Source organism: Crocuta crocuta, unplaced genomic scaffold (genome assembly GCF_008692635.1).
Source record: "Crocuta crocuta isolate KB4526 unplaced genomic scaffold, BGI_CrCroc_1.0 scaffold3, whole genome shotgun sequence".
Taxonomy (NCBI): domain Eukaryota; kingdom Metazoa; phylum Chordata; class Mammalia; order Carnivora; family Hyaenidae; genus Crocuta; species Crocuta crocuta.
Window position 1 is genome coordinate 6,847,135 of NW_027529934.1, and position 18,550 is coordinate 6,865,684.

The following is an 18,550-nucleotide window of genomic DNA, read 5'->3' on the forward strand; positions in this document are numbered from 1 at the left end:
AGAGGAATTATGGCCCCCTAACCTAAAACATTCATTATTAGGCCCTTTACTGAAAAAGCTTACTGTTCCTTGTCTGTGTGGTTGAATGAAGTCCTCCAAAAAAGACATGTTGAAACCTCCAGTACCTCAGAATGTGGTCTTATTTGGAAATAGGGTCTTTACAGAGGCAACCAAATTAAAATGGGGTCATTAGGCTGAGCCCTACTTCCATATGATTTCCTTATAAAAAGGGAAATTTGGACACAGAGTATATTTAAAATCTTTTTTAAAATGTTTATTTACTTTTGAGAGAGACAGAGCATGAGTGGGGGAGGGTCAGAGAGAGAGGGAGACACAGAATCTGAAGCAGGCTCCAGGCTCTGAGCCATCAGCACAGAGCCCGACGCGGGGCTCACATTCACGGAACTGTGAGATTGTGACCTGAGCCCAAGTCAGACGTTCAACTGACTGAGCCATCCAGGTGCCTCTAGACACAGAGTATATTAATTATATTTTCTTATTTTCTGGATTCTTGATGCTCTGACATCTGGAGCTTCAGTGGCTGGGGTGAGCCTGCCCTCCCAGGATTAGCCAGCTCCCAGAGATAGCATAGGCCTTGCACAGAGACCTGCCTTTCATATGCAGACTAAGCATTCCAGAGCCCACGCTCCAAACCACCTCTTCCATCTGGCTCTCACTTCCCAGGAGGCAATATTCCTTGTCACCCTGGGGCCAAGTCCTAGACATCTAGAGACCATCGTCCCAGCCCGGAGCTTGCTGAAATTATTCATGTATCCAATCCTAAGCCTACTGAGCTTGCTTACCTTTGCCTTCCTTCTTCCTTCCCATGAAAACCATAATGAGTACTCTTTTTTTTTTAAAGCTTCTTTATTTATTTTAAGAGAGAGAGATAGAGAGAGTGGGGGAGGAGCAGAGGGAGGGAGAGACAGAATCTCACGCAGGCTCTTCATTGTCAGTGCAGAGCCCTACGTGGGCTTGAACTCATGAAATGTGAGATCATACCCTGAGCCAGAGTCAAGAGTTGGGCATTTACCCAACTGAGCCACCCAGATGCCCCCCCAGTGAGGATTCTTGGCCACACTTTCTCCTCCCTCCTCCTGCCTCCTGACCAAGCCCATGCTGCCCTGTGAGGCCTCGGGCCACCTCCCTCTGGGAACTAGGAGTGACAAACCATGTGTTCAAAGGCAACCATCCCTTGATCTGTTGGTCTCACTGTACTCGAATAAAACCAAAATCCCAGGTGCATTTTATCCTCGTTTTTTAAAAGTAGTCTCCATGCTAGGTATGGGCTCAAACTCGCAACCCTGAGATCAAGAGCTGAGCTGAGATCAAGCGTCGGATGCTTATCTGAGTCACCCAGATGCCTCCCCCGGTGCATTTTAGGAACAGAGACAGACACACATGCAGGGAAAATAATGTGAAGACACAGGGAAGCGCCATGTGAACATGGAAGATTGGGGTGATGTATTTACAAGCCAAAGGATACCTGAAGCCACCAGGATGAGAAAAGCATGGGACAGTTCCTTCCCTAGCACCTTCAGAGGGAGCGTGACTGACAACACCTTGATTTTAGTCTTCCAGACTCTAGAACAAGAGACAATAACTCTCCGTTGTTCTAAGTCGCTCAGTTTGTGGTACTTTGTTATGCTAGCCTAGGAAACTAATATACCACCTAACAAATGATTTTGTTCTGTTTTCTTTGTTCCGTCTCGTTCTTTTACATCCGTATGGTATCCTGTCCTCATTTCAAGATGACCCGCATGCCCGTTATTGCATCTGGGTATCGTGAGGTGGTCGGGTCAGCGGGCAGCTCGTTAACCCAGGACTGGGGCTCAGTGACTTCAGGGGACCGTACAAGGTCACCCCACAGGCAGCAAGTGCAGAGAGGACTGGTGGTTAGGGCTCAATATGTGCTTTCCTCACATTATTTTAGGCCCCACCCCCCACAATTAACCCGAGCACCAGGTGGCGAACAATTATGCTAATAATCAGATAGCTATGAACTTAAAAAGGATACTTTCTTCTCCCCTCACCTTCCCGTCTCTGCTTGGCTTCTAAAGGCAGAACTACATGAGGAGGTCAGACACCTGCACGCTGTACTGACCTGACGGGAATCAGCACGCACCCACTGCGGAAGCTCTTTCTTCAAAGGACGATGCTAATCCTACCAGCATGCAGTGAAACAAGGTAAGAGAGCCCCAAAGCCCCCTTCTGTCCCCCCTGGGGTGTGGTGGGGGTCCGAGGAGTGGAGAATGGGGAGAGGTCTGGGGCTACTTCAGGATGTAACACTGTTGGAGCTAGAGCTCGTTCTGGTCAAGGCTTGTCTGGATGCTGTGGATCCCCCCCTCCCCCCCCAACCTCTGAGGCCAGGTACCCAGCCATCTCCTGAGATTCCTTTTTTTTTTTAATTTCGTTAAAGTATTTTTTTTCTAGTGAGATATCACAATTTCATTATTCGGTGCCATGTGTTGTGCTTTGACTCATATTGTTTCCTCTGAGTTAATCTGCAAAGGGTAGCAGTTTGGTGGGGAAACAGTGCAAAATATGGAAGCTTCACGAATTTGCACGTCATCCTTGTACAGGGGCCAGGCTAATCTTCTCTGTATTGTTTCAATTTTGGGATTGCTGCCGAAGTGAGCTCTAACTTCATTTTAATTTTTTTTTTTTATCATGTTAAGTGTACTCTTTAATCCCTATGCCCAATTTTCCTACCCCCCAAACCCCCCCTTCTCCCCTCTGGTAACCATCAGTGTGTTCTCTGTTGCTAAGAGTCTGCTTCTTGGTTTGTTTCTCTTTTTTCCCCTTTGCTTGTTTATTTTGTTTCTTAAATTCCATATATGTGTGAAATCATATGGTATTTGTCTTTCTCTGACCGACTTACTTCACTCAGCATTACACCCTCTAGCTCCATCCTTGTTGCAAAGGCAAGATTTCATTTTTTATAGCTGAATAATATTCCATTGAATATATACCACATCTTTATCCATTCTCAGTCAATGGACACTTGGGCTGCTTCCATAGTTTGGCTATTGTAGATAATGCTGCTATAAACATAGGGGTGCATGTATCCTTTGAGTTAGTGTGTTTGTGTTTTTTGGGTAAATACTCAGGAGTGTGATTCCTGGATCATAGGGTAGCTCTATTTTTTTTTTTTTTTTTTTTTTAATTTCTGAGAGAGATAGACAGCGTGAGCAGGTGGAGGGTCAGAGACAGAGGGAGATACAGAATCTGAAACAGGTTCCAGGCTCTGAGCTGGCTGCCTGGCTTGGACGCTTAACCAACTGAGCCGCCCAGATACCCCTTCTGCCCATTTTCAAATTGAATTATTTGTGGAGTTTTTTGGTGTTGAGTTATATCGGTTCTTTGTATGCTTTGGATACTAACCTTTAATTGGATATGTCATTTGCCAATATCCTCTCCCATTCAGTAGATTTGCCTTTTAGTTTTGTTGATTGTTTCCTTTGCTGCACAGAAGCTTTTTATCTTGATGAAATCCCAGTACTTTATTTTTGCTTTTATTTCTCTTGACTCAGGAGACGTATCTAGAAAACTGTTGCCATGGCTGATATCAGAGAAATTACTGCCTATGCTCTCTTCCAGGATTTTTATGGTTTTGGTCTCACATTTAGGTCTTTGATCCATTTTGAGTTTCTTTTGGTGTATGGTGTAAGAAAGTGGTCCAATTTCATTATTTTGCATGTTGCCGTCCAGTTTTCCAAACACCATTTGTTGAAGAGACTGTCTTTTTCCCATTGTCTATTCATTCCTCATTTGCCAAAGATTAGTTGGCCATATAATTGTGGGTTTATTTCTGGGTTTTCTGATCTAATGTGTCTTTTTTTATGCCAGTACCATACTGTTTTAATTACTACTGCTTTGTAATATAACTTGAAATCTGGAATTGTGATACCTTTAGTTTTGTTCTCAAGATTGCTTTGGCTATTTGAGGTCTTTTGTGGTTCTATACAAATGTTAGGATCATTTGTTCTCCTTCTGTGAAAAATAGTATTGGTATTTTGATAGGGATTTCACTAAATCTGTAGATTGCTTTGGGCAGTATGGACATCTTAACAATATTCGTTCTTCCAATCTATGAGCATGAAATGTCTTTCCATTCCTCCGTGTTGTCTTGAATTTTTATCAGTGTTTTACGGTTTTCAAACACCTATTTGGTTAAGTTTATTCTTAGATATTTTGTTGTTTTGGTGCAATTGTAAATGGAACTGTTTTCTTAATTTCACTTTCTGCTGCGTCATTATATGCATATAGACATGAAACAGGTTTCTGTACACTAATTTGTATCCCAAGACTTCGCTGAATTCATTCATCAGTTCTAGTTGTTTTTTGTGGCGTCATTAGGGTTTCCTATATATAATATTATGTCATCTGCAACTAATAATATTATGTCATCTGCAACTAATGAGAGTTTGAGTTCTTCCTTACCAGTTTGGATGCATTATTTTTTTTTTATGTTGTTTGATTGCTGTGGCTAGGACTTCCACTACTACACTGAGTAAAAGTGGTGAGAGTGGACCTCCATGTCTTATTTCTGACCTTAGGTGAAAAGCTCTCAGGTTTTCACCATTGAGTATGATGTTGGCTGTGGGTTTTTTCATATAAGGCCTTTATTACGTTGAGGTATATTCCCTCCAGACCTACTCTGCAGAGAGTTTTCATCATGAATGGATGCTGTACTCTTTGAGTACAGCTTTTTCTGCATTTATTGAAATGATCATATGGTTTTTATCATTTCTCTTCTTGATGTGACATTATCATATTGACTGTTTTGTGAATACTAAACCACCTTGCAACCCGGGAATAATCCCACTTGATTGCGGTGTATGATTTTTTAAAAATATATTGTTGGATTCAGTTTGCTAATATTTGATGAGGGTTTTTGCCTCCATATTCATGAGAGATATTGGCCTGTAGTTCTCTTTTTTTGTGAGGTGTCTTTATCTGTTTTTGGTATCAGGCTGATACTTGCCTCAGAATGGATTTGGAAGTTTCCCTTCCTCTTGTATTTTTTGAATAGTTTGAGAAGAATATTAACTCTTCTTTACATATTTGATAGAATTTGCCTGTGAAACCATCAGGTCCTGACTTGTTTGTTGGGAGTTTTCTGGTTTCTGATTCAATTTCATTGTTGGTGATTGGTCTATTCAAATTTTCTATTTCTTCCTGCTTTAGTTTTGGTAGGTTATTTGTCTCTAGGAATTTATACATTTCCTCTATGTTGCTCAAGTTGTTGGCACACAGGTTACAATTCTGTTACAATTATTTTATTTCTGTGCTGTCGATTGTTATCTCTCCTCTTTTATTAGTAATTTTGTTTATTTGGGTCCTCTTTTTTTTTTTTTTTGAGTCATACTAGAGGTTCATCAATTTTGTTGATGCTTTCAAAAAACAACTCCTGATTTCACTGATCTGGTCTATTGCTTTTTTTGTTGTTGTTGTTGTTGTTTGTTTTTGTTTTTTTAGTTTCTATATCATTTATTTCTGGTTTAGTCTTTTATTATTTATTTCTTTCTCCTGGTTTTGGATTTTGTTATTGTTCTTTTTCTAGCTCCTTTAGGTGTAAGGTTAGGTGGTTTGATATTTGTCCTGCTTCTTGAGGTAGGCCTGTATTGCTTTCATTTCCCTTCACCTTTTTGTTCTCCTGTCATCGCCTCCTCACCTTCCAAGCTTTGGCCTGGGATGTGAGCAGCCTTCCCAACAGACACAGAGGGAGCTGGCAGCCCCCCAGCCCCCTACTCTGNCAGGTTTACCTCCCTTAGTAGACAGTGAGCCCAAGGGAAGAGCTCTTGTTTTTACATTTACATTAGTATCCTGTTTTACATTTATATGTCTCTTCCCTTGCACAGCAGAACTTGGTTATTACCAAGTACTCCAATCCTTGATGAATAAACGACTCAACCAAAAAACCAAACCAGAATTCCTCTGAAGTTCACTAGTCTTTGCTAATGGCAGCCCCCTGTCTAAACCAATTATGACTCTCAGAAAGCTACAAAATTGTCACAGGTGTTAAAAGTTAAAAGAGAGTCTTGCATCCATGATCTCTGTTTCTTCCTTGCTCACTTGTTACAAAGATTCTTCCACATCAAGAATATTTTTTTTTTATTTTTATTTTTTTATTTTTTTATTTATTTCTAGGAGAGAGAGAGAGACAGCGTGAACAGGGGAGGGTCAGAGAGAGAGGGAGACACAGACTGTGAAACAGGCTCCAGGCTCTGAGCTGGCAGTCAGCACAGAGCCCGACGCGGGGCTCGAACCCACGAACCGCGAGATCATGACCTAAGCGAAAGTCGGACGCTTAACCGACTAAGCCACCCAGGCGCCCCCACATCAAGAATATTTTTAAAGTTATGCCAAGATTCTGGGGACCCCATTCCATTTGGGATATTATCTTCACTTTATAGATGAGAACACGGGTCAGGTCTCATGGCCAGCCAGGGGTCATGATGGATTTGGGGGCTGGCCCTTCTGGCTCTATAGCTCTGGTCATCACACAGGGCTGGCCTGGGCTGGGGTCCATGCCCTCAGCCTCTTTTTCTGGCAAACACTGTTCAGAATATGAGTCAGCATATGATTCCTGTGTGTGTGTGCACATGTGTATATGTGCGCGAGGGAGAGAAATCGCAAAGGCTCAGCGAACTCTCTCTCCTTCATGCACTGAGCACGGAAGGTGCTCAGTGTCGCTGGGTGTCACCAGCTGAGGCAGAGAAGGATAGAAAATAAGAGAAGAAAACCAGAGTGTGTCCAGCATGAGAGAGGAAGCAGGGGGTGAACAAATAGAAGGAAAAAGTACAAAGAGGCCTAGGGATCCCCGCCTAGACCCCTGCCTTCCCCTTTGCCTCACCGCCCCCCTGCCCCCCACCGGAAACAAGCTGAAGGCTGTGCTGTTGTCCTCACTGCTGGGATAGTGGTTCCAAGCCTGCCCAGCCTGGTTCGGCCTTAGCAGGAAGAAGCAAGTGTAAGCCAGGGGCTGCGGCTGCTGCACTCACCCTGTAAGAAGCCCAGGGTGAGGGGGTACCATCTGGTCAGGAGTCCCCAAAGCTGGGGTTGGGGAGAGGCTCAGGAGGGTGTGCGGGTGGCCTATGGCAGGCTGAATAGCGGCCCCCAAATACATCCACGTCCCGACCCCCGGAACCTGTGAATGTGTCACCGCACGTGGCAAAGGAGACTTTGCAGGTGTCATTTAGTTAAGAATCTTGAGATGGGAAGACTAGCCTGGCGAATCCAGGTGGGCCCCTAAGTAGCTGCAAGGTCCTCGGACCTCGTGGTGGGGCAGAAGCTGTTTCCTTCATCTGATGAAAATATACTGAACACCTAGTACATGCCAGAGAGGCTCTGGGGCCTGGGATACAGCAGTGAAAAGACAACACAAGCTTCCTGCCCTCGCGGTGTTCATAGTTTAGTGGAGGAAGACCGGCAGACAATAGGCAAGGACCGGTGTATCAGAGGCTGGTAAGTGCTGGGGAGAAGATTGGCAAGGTGAGAGCCAAGGTGGTGCTGGGGAAGAGTTGGGCTAAGGTGGTCGGGGAAGGCCTGATGAGATGCAGTGTGAGCCACAGAGATCTCTGAAGGGAGTAGAACATTCCAGACAGGAGGAATAGCAGGAGAGAGGCTTCAGGGCAGGACATTTGCTGGACACTTTCCAGGACAGCAAGGAGCCCATAAGGCTGGCATGGAGTGAGTGGTGGGGCAGGGATAGGAGGTAAGTGTGTGGACGCAGAGGGTGGTTGGTGTGGGGCCTCATGACTTTAGGCCACTTGCCAAGGGAGCCCTGGGAGGGTTTTGAGAGGAGGAATGAGCTGGGCCGAGTGTTAAAAGAATCTCTCTAGGAGGCCCGAGATACTCCTTTTACCTGTTTTGCAGCCGCCCCTGCTGAACTGTTAGTCCTCACCTAAGCAAGGAGAAAGACGAAGAAACCAGTCTTTGTGGCTCCATTCTTGGCCCTCTTACCCCACTGGTCATTAGTGGAACTACCTGTCTATGCCTGGCAAATGCACTGTCCTCTCCCCTCTTCTTTTGCATGGCGGTCCCCAGCCCCCCTCCTACCTTATCAGTCACTCACACTTTAGTGAGATCAAGGATGTGTATCCCATTACTGTCTCTAAGGTTATGAGTTGAATTGTGGCACCCAAAAGTTATGTTGAAGGCCTACTCTCCAGTACCTCAGAATGTGACCTTATTTGGAAATAAAGTCATTGCAGATGTAATTTAGTTCAGATAAGCTCATACTGGGGTAGGGAGGGCTCTTGATGCACTGTGACTGAAGTCCTTGTAAGAAGGCCACGTGGAGATACCAGGGAAGAAGGCCATGTGATCGCAGAGGCAGATGCTGGAGCGACGAGGCTGTGGGCTGGGGGACGCCGAGGGTTCCTGGAAACCCCTCACAGCTAGGAAGTGGCCAGGGATCTCAGAGGGAGCGTGACCCTGCCAGCACCCTGATTTCAGACATCCGGCCTCCGAAACTGTAAGAGAACAAGTTTCTGTTGCTTTAAGCCACCCAGGTTGTGGCACTTAGTTCTGGCGCCCGAGGAAGCCAATGCCTGGGATATTATCTTTTTTTAGAGACTTTCTTCTAATTGTGAGATTTAAGGTTTTATCCTAGTTGAAGAAACCTCTGGCATGCTATTATCCTACTGACCAGACTTGATCTGAAGATAATGATGCCCTGTTTGGGAGGCATCCTGGGGCTGCATGAGAATTCAGAAGGACCCATTTCTCTCCATGGCCTGGATATGCTTCCCTCTGGGGAGCTGGGCAGCGGGGGAAGAGCCCGGCTGGACCCTCATCCCACTGCTGGGTGGGGTTTGGCTGGGGACACCGAGTGTGGGTTTGGGAAGAGGAAGATGCAGGGGTCTCAGTCCTGAGCAGAGGGGGCAGATGAGGGGGACCTAAAGCTTGAGGACACCAGATGCCCAAACCTTGCTCTTTGTTTGTCTGAAGATAAAACTGTCCACTGCTATTAATTATTGAGCCTCTCCCTGTGCAGGTCTCTTCGCGGTCAGGGACACGGAGTGATAGAAACAGAGTCTCCTTCAAACAAGCACTTGTATGCAAATATTCACTGCAGCATCACTTATAAGAGCGAAAGGTACAAACGACCTGCATGTGCACCAGCTGACCAATGGCTAAACAAAACGGGCGCATCCACACATGGAACGGTATCCAGCCATAAAAGGAACGGAATACTGCTCTGAGCTACAACATGCATGGACCTCAAAAACCTTCTGATAAGTGAAAGAAGTCAGACACCAAAAGCCACATGTTGTATGATTCCATTTGTATGAACTGTCCAGAATAGGCAGGTCCAGGGAGACAGAAAGCACATTAGGGATTGCTCGGGGCCGTGTGTGTGGGAGGACCGGGCAGTGACTGGTTAATGGGTCCGGAGTTTCCTTTTGAGGTGATGAGAATGTTCCAGAACTCGGTAGTGGTGATGGTTGCACAATTTGGTAAAAGTACGAAATGTCACTGAATTGTACACTTTAAATGGTTTTATGTTATTTTATTTTACCACATGTATACACGAAACCCGGAGTTCCCGCCCCTGCATTCAAGTGAGAGGAGACAGATGATTAACAAAGAAATATATATTTAAGGTAAGTGCTGGGAAGACAAGACAGATGGGCTAAGGTGCAGGGAGTGACAGGGAGGTGCTATTTCAGTGAGTGGTGGCCTTTCTGAGGGGGATGCCAGTGGGAGAGCCGAGGAAATGGCCAAGAGGAGACCCTTCGGGCCACAGAAGCAGAAAGGGCAAAGGCCCTGAGGCAGGAATAGGCCAAGGGTGTGGTGAACCGAGCTGCAGAAAGAGGGGCGCACAGGCGATGAGAACAGAGGAGAAGAGGCCGGAGGCCCGTGGGGGAGGGCCGGTTGGCCAGAGCGCCCTGGGACCCTGAGGGCCCCAGGCAGGACACTGAAGGGAGCAAGTGTAGACGCCAGGAGGTTGTTGCAACGAGGATTCCTGTCTGCTGAACGAACGGGCCCAGGAGACTGTAAGGCCTGCTTTGGATGTCAAGCAACCTAACAAGAGTTCTACCAGGGGCGCCTCCTCTCGAGGTCCCCATGCAGCACAGTCTTGACGAAGGAGATGCCTAACCAGGTCAGGAGTTTCTGCTTTCTGAGCGCATTGCCTAGGTATGTTTACTTTTCATTCAGGTTCATACTGAGTGACCCACTGTACTTCACATGGTGGGTCTCCTCCCATCCCCCTGCCTGGGGCACCCTGACCCCCTCCCCCTGCTTTCTCCTTCCCTATTCACGCATCACTGCCCTGCACAGGTGTGTATAGCTGTCATGGTTAATTTCTGTGTCAGCTTGGCCATGTAGTACCTGGTTATTCAATCAAACACTAGCCTAGTGCTGCTGCGAAGGTATTTTGTAGATGTGGGAACATGTACGATCAGTTAACTTTAAGGAAAACGATTCCTTGTTCTAGCTTGGGTGGGCCTCGTCTAATCAGTTGAAAGGTCTTAACTACAAAAGTGAAATTTCCCAACGGAAGAAGAAAATCTGCCTCAAGACTGCAGCCTCAGCACCAGCCTGAGTTTCCAGGCTACCAGCCTACCCTACAGATTTCAGACTTGCCAGTTCCCCCAATCCCATGAAGCAATTCCTTGAAATAAATCTCTGTATACATATACGTATACATGCACACATGCATGTTTCATACTGGTTCCGTTTGGAGAACCCTAACAGGTGTGGTTTCTATTTGCCATTCCCCTGCCTCCAGGTGCACTTAAGTGCGAGGACTTACCCTTTTTCTTCCTAGCTGTGCCCCCCAGAACAGTGCCTGGCTTTGGGTCAGTTGGTAGTGTCTAATGGGTAGCTCTTTATAATTCTGATTTATTTGTATGGTTATTGGATCTGTTTGAAAATCGAGAGAAAGAAAAAAAAAGGCACATGATTCTTATCTGAGCTGGGGATTTCCTTGTGGGGCCCAGGGATGTGGGTCCTGCTGTTGAGTGGGTGTCTGTTTGCAGTAGAGCAAAAGGTGTGCCTGGGAAGAAAGGTTGCAAATTTAAACTCAAGTTCAGATTCTCCTGGCAGCAGTGCACGCCCTCGGGCTGCTGGCCTGGGAGGGTGGCGGTGGGAGGGGGAACCCAAGCACCAAACACGTGCAGCTGGGGCAGGTCCCGCTGCTAGGAGAACAGTGACTCCTGTTTGTATCCAAGAGCGACCTAGGTGGGCGTTGCCTTTTGTTTCCCAAGTAATTGTTTTAAAGCAAGGTGTGTGAGGAGCCAGCGCGTGGGGGAATGAGGAACAAGGCTTGAGCCCGGATGTGTGTTTGTTTAGGAACTAGTGGTTAGTGCAAAGCCTCTTGTTTCAGAATATGTCCCAAAGGGGTTTGCAATTAGGGACAGAATCTGTAGGAGCTGAGGAAACAACCAATTCCCCATACTGTTTGGTTCTCGGCCTCCATGGGCCATCTGCATCAGAGCAGGAAGTGTGGGATTGCGGGTGGGGTGGAGGAATGAAAAGCATCAAGCTGGCCTCGGCTGGCGCCCGGAGGGATTTGGGTTTCCAGATTTTGTGTTTGCTTAATTACATTCACAGACCATCCTGACCTCAATGCCATGAGGTTGGGGCATGGGAGAACAGGAGGGGGGGGGCATGTTCCATTCACGATCGCCCTTTATCTGTGTTCCCTCCAACTGGTAACCACCCTGTGTTACCACTTGCACTTTGCAAAAGAGGAAGCTGTTGCAGAAGGCCTGAGAAGTCTGAGGAAGAGACGGAGCTGAGAGCTGGGTCCAGCTCTGTCCCATTCCCAAACCACCTTCTTTCTCCCACATTGGCTGCCCAGGTGAGATGGGTCATCATCTGAGATAGGCTTGGAGGGGAACACCTGCGGCATCGCTCTGGGTCTGTTTTCTGAGCGCGTGCCCTTCAGAAAATAAATTCAAGTTCCCTTCTAGAGAAGCCTCAGCTTCAGAAGGAGTGGGTCGCAGAAAAAAAAAATGCCGTGTTCATCGAATTGATTTTATTTTCCTCTTGGACATTTGGAAAGACTATTCCTGAGCTTCCACTGCAGTAAGGTGGTGGCATGGGACTGAGCTTCTGGCCAACCCCAGAGGCTAACCGGACACACACCCCTGCCCAGCATGATTCTAAAACCTGCATATCCTCAACTCTCTGTGTGCTTTCTTCTTCCCACCTTCTGGGTGGATGCGGAGGACCCAGGCGGGGCCCCAAGGCCCAGGAAGATGGTGGAGTCATAGGGAAGGCGCCTGGTTTTCTGAATGATTTCATGAAGCAGGATATCCCTCCCCTTGACATACCGGACTGTGAATGAAAAACAAGCCTGTGTCGTATCAAACCCTTGGCTTGGGAGGCTATACGTTGCAGCAGTCAGGCTACAGTGATCCGGAGAGAGTGTGTAGGAGGGTGTGTGACGACACCATTTTTGTTGAAGGCACCTGGGTGGCTCCGTAGGAAGAGCAAGTGAGTCTTTTTTTTTAATGTTTTATTTATTTCTGAGAGAGAGAGAGAGAGAGACAGCCAGCATGAGCAGGGGAGGGTCACAGAGAGAGAGGGGAAGACACAGAATCTGAAACAGGCTCCAGGCTCTGAGCTGGCTGTCAGCACAGAGTCCGATGCGGGGCTTGAACCCACGAACCGTGAGATCATGACCTGAGCAGAAGCCAGTCGCTTAACCGACTGAGCCACTCAGGTGCCCCAAGTGAGTCTTGATCTCAGGGTTGTGAGTTTGAGCCCCATGTTGGGTATAGAGATTACTTAAAAAATAAAATCTTAAAAAAAAAGATCATTTTTGTTGGAGGAGGGGAGAGAGTGATATTTAGCAGAAGTGTTTATATAAGTAGGTGGGGAGGAGCCTCCTGCTGGCAGAGGGCTCTGGTTTAATAGCCACCCTAGAATGGGAAGGGGAGCCAGCGTGTGTGACCGGGCACATTGTGTGTGTGTGTGTGTTGAAGTAAGCACCCTCTGGTGAGTCCCTGTCTGAGCTAAAGAAAATAATTATAATAATAGTTAATAATGGCACCTAAAGATAATAATAATTATAATAAAAAATTCTTTTAATCACATACTCACTTTTCCAAGTGCTTTGCATGAATTATCTTGTTTAATCTTCTTCCCTATGAAGTAGGAACTATTAATGTCATCCCCATTTTATAGGTGAGGAAACTGAGGCCAACATCGATGCAGAACTTTCCCCACTGTCATCAGAACGTAAGTGGCAGAGCCAGGACCGGAGGACTGGATGGAAGGTGTGCTGGTGATCGAGCGGCGTCTGTCTCTCTAGAATGTGCGCTAACCCTGCTTGAGGATGAGGAATTCTGCTTTCCCCCCTCACTGTCTACAACAAAGGCGGAAGGAATTTGGGAGGCGTAGGTGTCCCAGGTTGGTAAGGAAGTCAGGCCATTTATCTTGTCTGAGATGATGCCAAACATTCCTGGAAACGTCCCAGAGAGAACAGGGGGCTCTGGGGTGAGGGGAGAAGGACAGCTGGGGAGGGGAGAGGCCAGCCTGTGTTCATTGTAGGTTTTAAGAGATGGTGTCATGTAGACGGGTGCTCAGGAGGGAGGCCGAGGGAGTGGGAGGGCTGGACACGGACTTCTCTGAGCCTGATGCTTCCCGGGCTTCTATCTTACATGAGAGGCGTCCAGAGTTTTTTTGACTCTGCGTCACAAGTACTTGTAAAAGGCCTTCCGTGTGCCCGGAGATGTAGGAGATGCTGGGGGTGTGATAGCGAGCGACACGACATGGCCCTTGCCTTCATGGGGCCTTCAGCCTGGAGTCTGCATGCTGCATGTGGTGCTGGAGGATGAGCCGGAGGCCGTGGGCACCGCAGTGAGGTGGGGAGGGGGCTCAGGGTAGGGGAGTCTGGAACCCTCCAAGGCCAAGCCTTGCCATCTGCCTGGGGAGGCTTGGTTTCCTGGCAGGTGTTTTCAGCCGGCTAGAGACTGTGGGTAGCGGAGTCTGGCTGGAAGCGCTAAGTGAGGTGCAGGGAAGGGGGCCTCAGGGAGCCACACGGGGAGCTCTTGACTGGGAATCTGGATCATTCTTTTTAAGGACCAGCAGAAACGATGCCCAGAACAGGCCCTTTCCCTATTTGATGTCCCTTTGGGATCTCCATTTGATTTGCTCAGTGCCACAGGCATTCAGGTGGACTGAAGTCGCACATCAAGTTAGGAAAGACATTATCGTTGGTTGGTCTGGAGCCGGAGATTGGGTCTGCTATCGGGGGCACTGCACGGAGGCTGCCTCCCTCGGCCACCGACTCCAGCGCTTCCTGGAGCAGGAACATTCCACGGTGTAAGTGTTTTCTCTTGGCTGTCTGGCTCTCTGCTGCAGGCGACTCCACGTCCCACTTCCTTTTTTACCCCCACGGTCGACAATATTTCTTTATTTAAACAAATTTTTTAAGTTAATTTTTAAAAATTTCCATCCAAATTAGCATATAGTGCAACAATGATTTCAGGAGTGGATTCCTTAATGCCCTTACCCACTTAGCCCCTCCCCCTCCCACAACCCACCAGGAACCCTCTGTTTGTTCTCTGTATTTAAGAGCCTCTTCTGTTTGTCGTGCTCCCTGTTTTTATGTTACTTTTGCTTCCCTTCTCTTATGTTCATCTGTTTTGTATCTTAAAGTCCTCATATGAGTGAAGTCATGATATTTGTCTTTCTCTGACTAATTTCACTTAGTATAATCCCTTCTAGTTCTATCCATGTAGTTGCAAATGGCAAGATTTGATTTGCCAAGTAATACTCCATTATATATATACCACATCTTTATCCATTCATCTGTCGATGGACATTTGGGCTCTTTCCATACTTTGGCTATTGTCGATGGTGCTGCTATAAACATTGGGGTGCATGTGTCCCTTTGAAACTGCACACCTGTATCCCTTGGATAAATACCTAGTAGTGCAATTGCTGGGTTCCACGTCCCGCTTCCTTAAACAGAATGTGTTCAGAGAGGGAGCAGCCCCGCTGGGCTTGAGGCTGTGTCCCCTGTTAATTTCAGCCAGCTCAGGAATGCAGAATCTTCCTCATTTTCATGTTCCCTGTAAGCGCCGGACTCCCACACACTCTACATGTTAAGTTTAGCAGAACCCATGTTAACTCACAGGTAAGTGGGCCAACTTCCAAAAATATCCCTCTGCTGTCCTCTCTCCCGAGCGCCAGCCCTCTGTTCTGGCTGCTTTCGGATGTCCTGCCACACTTCAAAATCAGCGTGTCCTTCCTTCACTCAGCCATCATTTAGAAAGAATCTTCTCTGCGCCAGGACCCACCAGGGGACGGGAGATAGAGTCAAAGAAGAGGTGCTCTCTATCGTGCGGACAGTCTGTGTAACTGGTCACCTGCTTCATCCACTAGACCACACATGCCACGTGAGCAGGGACCGGACTTACTCCCCAGTGTGTTCTCGGGCATTAGAACATGGTAGGTGCCCAATAAACATTGTTGCCTCCATGTTAAATCGACACCTGTCCTCAAAAGGCTTCAGGGTGACGGGGCGGGGGGCGGGGCACAGTGAACCAGCAATTGTAGTTCACCCAGCACCAGTGTCAGGAAGGACATAAGCAAGAGGAAGGCATTTAACTAAGCCCCCGAGGAGGGGCTCAGGGTTGCTTCCCAGAGGAGGCAGTGCTAGAGCTGAGAATGGAAGTAGAAACGAGAGACACTGTGGATATTGATGAAGGCGGTGAGGGCACAGTCTGAAGGCAGGTCCTGGGGCAGCCGTAGGAGGTGAGGTAGACAGGCCCAGGGGCAGGTGGTCAGGCTTATGTTGGCAAACCAGCCCCACCTTCCCTGCCCTCCTGCTTTCGGTAGAGGGCACCTCCGTTCCCCTGGAGACCCTTCTGGCAACCCTCCACAGTCTGTCTTCTCTCTTCCTTGGGGTTCTAGTCCTCTGGGTTCTGTGTTCGCCCTCCCCCTCAGGGCCCCTGCTCTGGTTCCATGGCCCCGCCTTTACCTTCTGCTTGCCTGGGTCACCGTACAGGCCACCTGACTGGGCCTCCTGCCCCTGGCTTATATGGCTCCAATCTATTCCACACACTTCTGCCAGATTCTTCTTTCTAGAGCTCAGTCCTGACCACAGCCCTCCTTGCTCAGTAGCTTTCGGTGGCTCCCAGGTGCCTTACTGGATTAGGTGAAAATGTCTTGACTCAGCATTTCAGGACTCTAGTCTGTGGCATCTACCAAACTTTCCAGAATCTTCTTCCATTGTTCGTATTCATGTAGCCAGTACCAAACTGGACTCTTTACTCTTCTCCAATGACAGCTGAGTTCCTTCTGCCTGGAATGCCTGTTCCCATGTCCCCAAATGTCTGTGGGGTCCTATATATCTTTCAAGGCCAGTCTTAAACTCTGCTCTCTCTCTGAGGGCTTTCCCAACTTCCTGATAGTCTAGCTCTTACCTTGAATTGTAGCACAGTCTACCCTACCTGCTGAACTGCTTCTTCCAGCACATGGGTTATTATCATTATTATTAAAGGTGTTGGCAGTAAGAAGGGGCTAATACCTGTGATGGCCAGAGGACCCAGGCAGACCTAAAAAACGGAGCAAGCACTGCCCACAAAGTCTCAGATGGTGACCTAGAGGAAGAGCAGTGAAGAGAGAAGAGTCACACTTGACATTGCACCCCACATAGCCAACTGGGCTGCGCCTGGGGCCTTGTTCTCCAAATTTCTGCTATTTGCTCTGGCCAGTCACGTAGAAGGACAAGGGAGAGAGCCTGGGCCACCGAACTGCATCTGCTGTGTGAATGGAGGAGAGGGCCATGGCAGCCACTCCCCAGTCCACATTTTAGGAATAGCGACCACACCTGCCTGCAAATATGGGCCAGTTGCTGTCCTTCAGTCTGACCAGTCAGATGAGCATTGCCTCTCCTTGGGACAGAATGACAGGGGAGGCGCACAGGGAGGGAGTCCTGAGAGAGCACCTCGTCTCACCTAGGAAGTCTCCAGGACCCAGCACTACGCTGAACAGCCTGTGCGAGGGATGGGGACTTGCTGAGTTATTGAGAAACCAGTCCTGCCAACACGAGCTGGGTGATGGTCTGCGTCTGCCCCTGCTTCAGGGTCCAGACTTGGAACCTCTCTGGACAGGGTGGAGACTGACATCCGAGGGACCCCTGTCCCTGCCTCCACGCAAGTGCACACGCAGCAATCCTCAGTAAATGCTGACGACCCACTGGGCTTGGAGGATTCAAGGGCAATGTCTATCAAGGTTCTCACCCAAAGATTCTGGAAGATTCTCTGGAATATCATCACAGAATAAAGAGATGTTGCCTGGTGGCATGTGAGCTGAGGGGAAGAAAAGCCTGAGAAGCAGAATCAATCAGCACAAAATCCCTGGGAAGAGCAAGCACACAGGCTGTGAGGACAGTGAGTGCGACCTCTCTGGTTAGGGAGAGAAGACAAGAAGGGAAGGGAGAAGGGGGCCAGTAAGACCTGCATAGGGTCCCTGTAGCAAAGGGGACTTTTAAGAGGTGTCTTTACCAGAGGAACTGAAATGCCATACTCATGTGTGCCCTGACAGGGGCCGGGCCTCTGGCCAGCCTGCCCCAATCCTCTCCCTAAAGCAGGCCTTCTTGCCCTGCCCATAGTGTTGAGAATGTGGGTAAGTGTGGTTGGCTCACTGCTCCATTCTGGCGTGGAGTTTGGGGCCAGGCTGCTTCTGATTTCTCTCCCTGACTCTGATGCCAACTCTTATCCTGCCTAGAGTTCAGGTGCTGAACTCTGAAGTGGGGGCAATTTTGTTTTTGTGACACTGAACCAGTGGTCAGGGGGCCCGGACTCTGCCTCTGAGGTCAGAACAGGATCAGCAGGTAGATTTGTTCTTGTACAGGGAATATTCCTCTGCAGGTAGATGAGGGAAGGTGTTCCTGCAGTCTGGACAGCCACCGCTGCCAGGGACGTCACAGGCCAAGGTCAGGTGCCGTGATTCTGCAATTCCACCTTCGAAGTGGCTCTGAGTAGGATCCTAGACAACTCTTTCGGCTTCTCTTTCCTCTCCCAAATGTTTTAGGGGATCGAAATGCCTGTTCCACTCATTTCCTAAAGAGCAAGCTGACTTGTACTTCTATAGAGTAAAATTGTTAAGACATTCTTGATCATTTAAATTTCCCATATGGAACCTTGCAGTTTTGGATCTCAACTCCGTGTTCCTTTCTTTCCCCTCCAAAAAGAAATCTCTCTTCTGAGGAGTTCTTAACTAGGACTTGAGGGTCCTTAAGCAAGTGTATTTGTAATTGCCTCTCGTCACATGGGGACTAAAGTCCTATGGATCAGACACTTTGAATAGTGGTGGTTTTGTCCTTCCAAATGCTTTCCGCAGCATTCTGTCCTTTGAGTGTCACACACCCCGTGTGAGGGAACTTGGGAGGTGTTTATTTTGATCGTCCTCTCTCTCAGGTGTGGAAATGCAGGCACAGGCTGGCAGAGTGGAGCTGGGATTGGAATCTGGACTCTCTGGACAGCACTGACCTTGGAGGGAGGCTATTCCTGGCCTCAGCACCACGACAGCCCTCTTTTTGTTTCCTCACCAGCCCAGGGCACAGGGGAGGCATGGA

The 18,550-nt window shown here is 48.0% G+C and overlaps 1 long non-coding RNA gene and 1 other non-coding gene across 6 annotated transcripts in view; one reads left to right on the forward strand and one right to left on the reverse strand.

Moving 5' to 3' along the window:
* The first annotated feature begins 2,067 nt into the window (after window positions 1-2,067).
* The window catches only part of LOC144230876 (uncharacterized), a 32,780-nt gene continuing 16,297 nt past the window's right edge, over window positions 2,068-18,550 (forward strand). The window contains exons 1-6 of one of the 5 annotated variants that reach the window (XR_013334908.1): window positions 2,068-2,187; window positions 9,002-10,146; window positions 11,704-11,815; window positions 11,928-12,453; window positions 13,147-13,371; window positions 14,121-14,286. This is a non-coding gene — a long non-coding RNA (uncharacterized LOC144230876). Of the gene's footprint in view, window positions 2,188-9,001; window positions 11,816-11,927; window positions 12,454-13,146; window positions 13,372-14,120; window positions 14,287-15,227; window positions 15,398-18,550 lie in introns of those variants that run through there. The other 4 variants (XR_013334909.1, XR_013334907.1, XR_013334906.1 and 1 more) reach the window with 4 other exon arrangements.
* On the reverse strand, window positions 2,538-2,639 carry LOC144230969 (U6 spliceosomal RNA). Its single transcript, XR_013334937.1, has one exon. It is a non-coding gene; the product is annotated as a U6 spliceosomal RNA (small nuclear RNA).